Source organism: Mesocricetus auratus, unplaced genomic scaffold (assembly GCF_017639785.1).
Source record: "Mesocricetus auratus isolate SY011 unplaced genomic scaffold, BCM_Maur_2.0 Super-Scaffold_6730, whole genome shotgun sequence".
NCBI classification, from domain to species: Eukaryota; Metazoa; Chordata; class Mammalia; order Rodentia; family Cricetidae; genus Mesocricetus; species Mesocricetus auratus.
Genome location: NW_024429184.1, coordinates 75,949,740 through 75,956,237, shown reverse-complemented (window position 1 = coordinate 75,956,237; position 6,498 = coordinate 75,949,740).

Sequence of the window (6,498 nt, the reverse complement as noted above, 5' to 3'; positions counted from 1 at the left end):
AATGGAGACAATTTCTTTTCAAATGTGTCTAAGTGTTTCCTTGCATATATGTGTATATGTGCACCACGTGTATGCCTAGTGCCTGTAGAGTCCAGAAGAGAGAGCATCAGATGTCTGGGACTGGAGCTATAGATGGCTGTTAGCTGCTATATGGGTGAGAAGAATTGATGCCATGTGCTCTGCAAGAGCAAAAAGTGCTTGGAGCCACTGGGCCATCACAGAGCAAATTGTTAACACTCTACACAGCTGGGAATCATTATTGACTAAGTTTGATCATTTTTAGAACCAAGGGATGTTCTGTTTCACCAGTTAGAGCACACAATAGATGTTAGAGTCAGGGGTGATAAAGTGCACTTTACAGCTCTGGAAATAACAGTACTATTAAATGTATTTCTTCCCATATTGAGCTATGAAGTGGTATTCAAATTACTAGTTACCACCACTTTTATTGAAGTAGTACATATTTGTATGGAGGGTTGCAGAGTCTCATACCCTTATCCCAAGTTTCAATCCTGTGTGTACTGCTGCTAGCTTAGTTAATGGTGTCTAGTGGTCTTGCTCTACGTACCGTGTTTCTTCCATGGTGCTGGAGATTTATTGGTCTCGCCTCTATGAACACTGTTTGTTTCTGCCATGATGCTGGAAATTAGAATTTAGAGCCTTGAGCACACCGTGCAAGTGCCCCTGCCTGCCCTCCACCCCAGCTCTTTGTTGCCTATTGAAAAGTCAGCTCTGTTGCTCATGATTTCTTCACTTCTTTTCTTTTTCTTTTGAAACAGTGTCTTACCATGTTGTCCAGGGTATCCTGGAATCCACAATTCCCCTATCTCTGCTTTCTGATAACTGGGATAGCAGCATGTGCTACCAGGCCTACTTTATTTATTTGTTTTACCCCTTAATTATGGAAAAATGAAGATTCTGGAAGATTCTGCTGATGCCTGCCTTTAGCTTCATTTATTCCCACTTTACATTTGTGGCTGTGACTCAGGATTCAGCATCACCAGCAAGTCTGCAGCAAGAATTGTTTTCCTGGTAGCATATGCTGTCCTTCCTATCCCCAGCATGAAGGCTGTCCCAAGGCCCCCTTTCTAGGAACCCAGGTGGCCTATGCCAGGAAGAATGGCGTCCTCTTCCTCGGGCACCTGGCTCCACGCACCCTTTCCTCTCCTGAGACAACCTCTTGCCCTGCACCCTGCAGATTTTCTGTCCTGAAGTAGCCTGTCTTCTGAAGCCTCCTCACTTGCCCTGCAGAGGCAGCCCTGCTCTCCTATTGTGGCTTATTCACTGAATCTTTGCCATTGTGATTACTGAGTGAATGCATCATTGAAGATTTTGCATTCTTTCATCTTCCAAACTAGAAGTGGAAGAAGTAGTACTAATGACTGAAACCAAATTTGTGGTTGTCTTGAATGTTTCGTAAGGGTGTACCATCTTATACGTCACTTCCCCAAACCACACGAACACAGGTGGTAACCTTAGAGCTCATGGGCAGTTGAATAAAGTGCCTTAGAATCTTGTGGCACAGTGCTCACACCCTGCTCCGTGTCCTTAGGAGCCCTAGAAATCACCCTGATATCACAGCCCTTTTTGGCTTTTTCTCTCCATATCTCTTTATTACTCTTTGGTGGCATTTCCTGGAGTTACCTCCCAAATCTGTTGATTTACTCCATGTTCCACATCTTGTTCTGACATGGCCTAAGTTAAGAAATCAACTAGTGATCAGGAGGTGAAGGTGGGAAGTTTGAGGCTAGCCTGGGATATGTAGAATATCCCTTCTAGGTACATAGTAAGACCCAGTCTTAAAACAAAAACAAAAACCAGAAGCAAAGCAAAGCAAAGCAAAGCAAGCAAGCAATTGGTGGCCAGACAGAGTAGTGTCTGCTAGTCTCACGATACTCTGGAGGCCAAGGCTCTGGCTCCCCTCATCCATATAAGGGCCAGCACTCTTACCTGCTGTACTGTGGCATATACAACTCTAGACAGTTCAGGTGTGGTGGTATTTGACTGTAATCCCAGCTCTTGGGACAACAGTTCTCAACATCTGGGTTGAGTACCCTGCCCCCCACCTCCCCGGGTATTTACATTGCAATTCATAACTGCAGCAATGAAGTTATAAAGTAGCAAAAAATACTTTTATCATTAGGGGTCAGTACAACATGAGGAACTATATTAAAGGGTCATAGCATTAGGTAGGTGGACACAGGAAGATGGAAACTTTGAAGTTATCCTACATAGTGAGTTTAACGAAACCTTGTTTCAAAAGGATAAAATGACAGTTAAAAAAGAAAAACTTGAATATGAATTAACAAAAGACATCCCACACGTGCCACGTAACAATACCTGTGGTGTGTGGGTGACAGGAGATCCTGTGCCCTTTCACTTCTCCCATGCACATCTCTCTTAGGGTCCTTCCCTGTTTCTCAGACTCTGGCAAGAGGATTGTAGGCTGGAAATCCCCTGCTCCATGTCTAAAATCTGTATATGGTGAGCACATACCGTGTTTGTCTTTTTATGACTGGGTTACCTCACTCAGGATGGTTTCTTCTAGTGCCATGCATTTTCCTGCAAATTTCAAGATTCCACTGTCCCCCCACCCCTCTAAATAGTACTCTGTTGTGTAAATGCACCAGTTTCTCTATCTACTCTTCAGTTGAGGAGCTAGGTTGCTTCCAGGTTCTGGTTATTACAAATATGCTGTTATGAACGTAGGTTTGTGTCTTTGTTCTCATTGAATTTCTTTTTTTTTATTTCTTCCTTGACCCAGGTATGGTGTATTTGCCCATTATTCAATTTCCATGACTTTGTAGGGTTTCTGCAATTTGTGTTGTTGAATTCTAACTTTAAACCATGATATCATTTGAATCTGTGTCATTTTTAATAGATTAGCCTATGCTTCCTGCTTACTCCATTGAAATTTATCCTTCTCAGATCTCTGATGGTGTTGAGAACTAGGCTAACTGTAGCTTTGTCAGTTTAGCAACAGACACCATACCATCTCCTTTCAGAAGGCTTCATCTGCCTTTTAATTCTCTTGCATGTAAAAATCAGGCCTTAGACCTCACTTTCCAAGAGCTACCACTAAGTCTTCAGCTGAGAAAGACACAGTTTACCTAGCTACCAGATTCTGAAGAGTGATCAACTCATAAAACATATTTCAGAGTAACATTTTACTATTCTTTTGTTTAAAGGAACTTGCTTTGGGATGACTGCTTGTAGTAATCAACCACCTGTCTTCCATGGTAAATGACTGCATAGAAAAAAGATACACCATTATCAAAAGTCTGAGGTTATATAAGTTGTAAGGTTCTAAAAGGGTGTTTTGAGATATGCAAATGCAAGTTATAAATGTTTAAGAAAATGTTTTTGTTTTTGTTTTTTTTTTTGAGACAGGGTTTCCTGTGGCTTTGGAGGTTGTCCTAGCACTCACTCTGTAGACCAGGCTGACCTTGAACTCACAGAGATCCACCTGCCTCTGCCTAAGAAAATGTTTTCAAGTGTGTAAATATGAGTTGTAAAGCCCTCAGAAAATGAGTTAAGGTATATATAAAATTGAAAAATACTTCAGATTTCTATGCTATTGTTATACTAATATTTCAAATGTTCAGAGTCAGTGGAATTCTGATAAGCTATTAATCTAGCTCTGATAAGCACTGACTACTATTATCATAGTCACAAGCTCAAGATTTTACATTTCTTTCAGTTGTTTTCTGAGAATAGATTTAAAGTGCTTCTCTTGGTGCTGAAAACATCTCTGCCAAATTTTTATACCCAGCCTTCTGGAAAGTTTCATGCTTTTAACCCAAAACCATTTTGGGTTCACAAGCTTCTACTATGACTCTAAGGAGTGAGTCTACTACATTTTCTACAGTGTGGATTGAAATACAGATTATAAACAGTACTAATGCTAACATATCAAAAAATTTTACCTCTTTTTATAAACTTAAAAATTCTTGTAAGATTAAGAAAATCAATTTGAATCCACCTGTCACAGGTCAAATGAACTCTAGATAAGGACTCCTGTCAACCAACAACCTAAGTTTCCCCACCTGTATATTCCCAAATGTGAGATATCGCCCCCTTTTCCTGGTTCTCTCCCCATTCCCTCTCCCTGAACTACTAAAACAGTGGGCCTTGACATTTTAAGCATATAGCCGATATGAAAAATTTCCTCTAAACTCTTTAACTTTACTTTCTGTCCCTAGTCTCTCTGTCCCAGCAGATTTCAAATCACCTACAGACTTCTCCAGGATGCAGCTGTCCCAGATAGTACATTGACTCTACATCCTAGACAGCTCCAAAGTGACTAGTCCCAGATGGTACAGCTTCACAATCTGGTCAAACACTGCATTTCCCTCGTACCACATGGTCTCACAGAGCCTGGGACATAGAATAAAACAATCTGCTGTCATTGAACTTTTTTTTGGTCAGAATTTCTTTAGATCACCAGCCCCCAAATAAGGACATGGAGACTTATTATTAATTATGAAACTTTAGTCTTATTTTAGGCTTCTTTCCAATTTACTCATAACTTAACCTGTTGAATTAATGTACATTTTGCCTCAGGGATCTTTCCTCTCCTCAGTATTGTGCATCTGACTTTCTCTGCAGTTCACAGAAATCCACACACCTAGACTCATCCCTCTGAGTTCCTCTCTCTTCCCCGAAGTCCCACCTAACCTCTTCTGCCTAATTATTGGCCACTCAGTTTTTTATTAATCCAATCACAGTGACACATCTTCATTTTTGGTTGTGAGCCTAGCCTTTAATGGCTGAGCCATCTCTGCAGCCCTGCACATCTTCATATCGTGTAAACAAGTACCCCACAACAGTCTGCTCTTCCTTTCCTAGGCCAGAATTCCAGTTTTTTTTTTTTTTGGTCCCAAGAGATGATGCTGCCCCCAGACAATAGAAAGCAGTCTAATGAGCAGAACATCTGCACTCCTAACTCACAAGTCACCCCTGCTTATTTCCTTGCCTTCTATAATAAACAAAAAGGAGAACTCACCCACATTCCAGAACCAGTTGTTTTCCCACTGCCACCCCTATTGGGAGATGCCATTCTGTAAAAATATGTCTGATCGGTTTGAATAAAACACTGTTGACCAATATGGAAGCAAGATAGGTGGGACTAGGAGTCGAGGAGGATTCTGGGAAAGAGAGACACAGGCAGACATGATGTAGGCCACCAGAGTAAGAGGTCCAGATCCTTTTCTCCGGTAAGAGAAATACTTAGATTAACAATTATGCGTTAAATACTTAAGTTAGAGCTAGCCTGTAAGAAACAAGCAAATGGCCAACAGCTTCATAATTAATGTAGTGTCCTGTGTGTTATTTGGGGGGTTCAGACAGCATGACAGGGACCAGGCAGCTGGCAGGGAAGGCAACATATTACACACCCTATCTTCAATGACTCAGTGCTAACAGCCCCATCATTACTAAAGGTCAATGTGACATGTCACCATTGTCCTGTAATTTTGCTATGTGCATGCTCCATACCCGCTTGGGTGGTTTGAAAAACAATGGTTCCCAAAGGGGGTGGCATTATGAGGTGTGGACTTGTTGGAGTAAATGTGGCCTTGTGGGAGGAAGTATGTCACTGTGGGGGTGGGTTTTGAGTTCTTCTATATTACTCCTAGTATCACAGTCTACTTCCTGTTGCCTTCTGATCAAGATATAGCCAGCACCATGTTTGTCTGCATGCTGCCATGTCCCACCATGATGATAATGGACTAAATCTCTGAAACTGTGAGCTACCATAATTAATTATTTTCTTGATAAGAGTTGTCCTGGTCATGGTATCTCTTCATAGCAATAGAAACACTGACTCCTATAGTATCACAATCTGCTCTCTCTGTCTCTCTCTGTCTTTGTCTCTGTCTCTGTCTCTCTCTGTCTCTGTATCTGTCTCTCTCTGTCTCTGTCTCTCTCTTTCTCTCTCTCTCTCATCCCAGCTCAGTGGCAGCCCATTGCACCTCCTCCCAAATACAAATAAATCTCTTGCAAAATGTTTGTTGAGTGGTGTGATTTTTGTGGTATTCTTTGACCCCAATGGCTAAGGTAACCTTTCACTGCAAACCTCTTTGGATTGTCTTCACTGTGTTTTCTTTGCAGCCCAGACAGTCCTGACCCCATGATGTCCTGGCCTCAGCCTCTTCAGTGCTGTCACCACAGGCACTGGTGTCAAATCTAGCCTTCACCAGTTTTCAACTTGGCAGTATACTGCTATTTGAAGATGCACAAAGTCATAATTTCCTTTAAAATAAAAAGGTCAGTTTTAAGGCATCTTTGAGCTGCCACAATGACTGGGAGAGATAATGCTCACTCTGAGCCTGCAGTATTCCCACGACTCTGGCATCTCTAACATCTTGGGATCTTCAAGGCAATCTAGGTTTCAGCTTCTCAGCCTCATGAAATGGCCTCTCTATGTCTCCATTCAGGGAGACCTAGATACATCCCTGACACATGCCTGGCCTTTGTGGCTTTCCCTAGTCTCAGGGA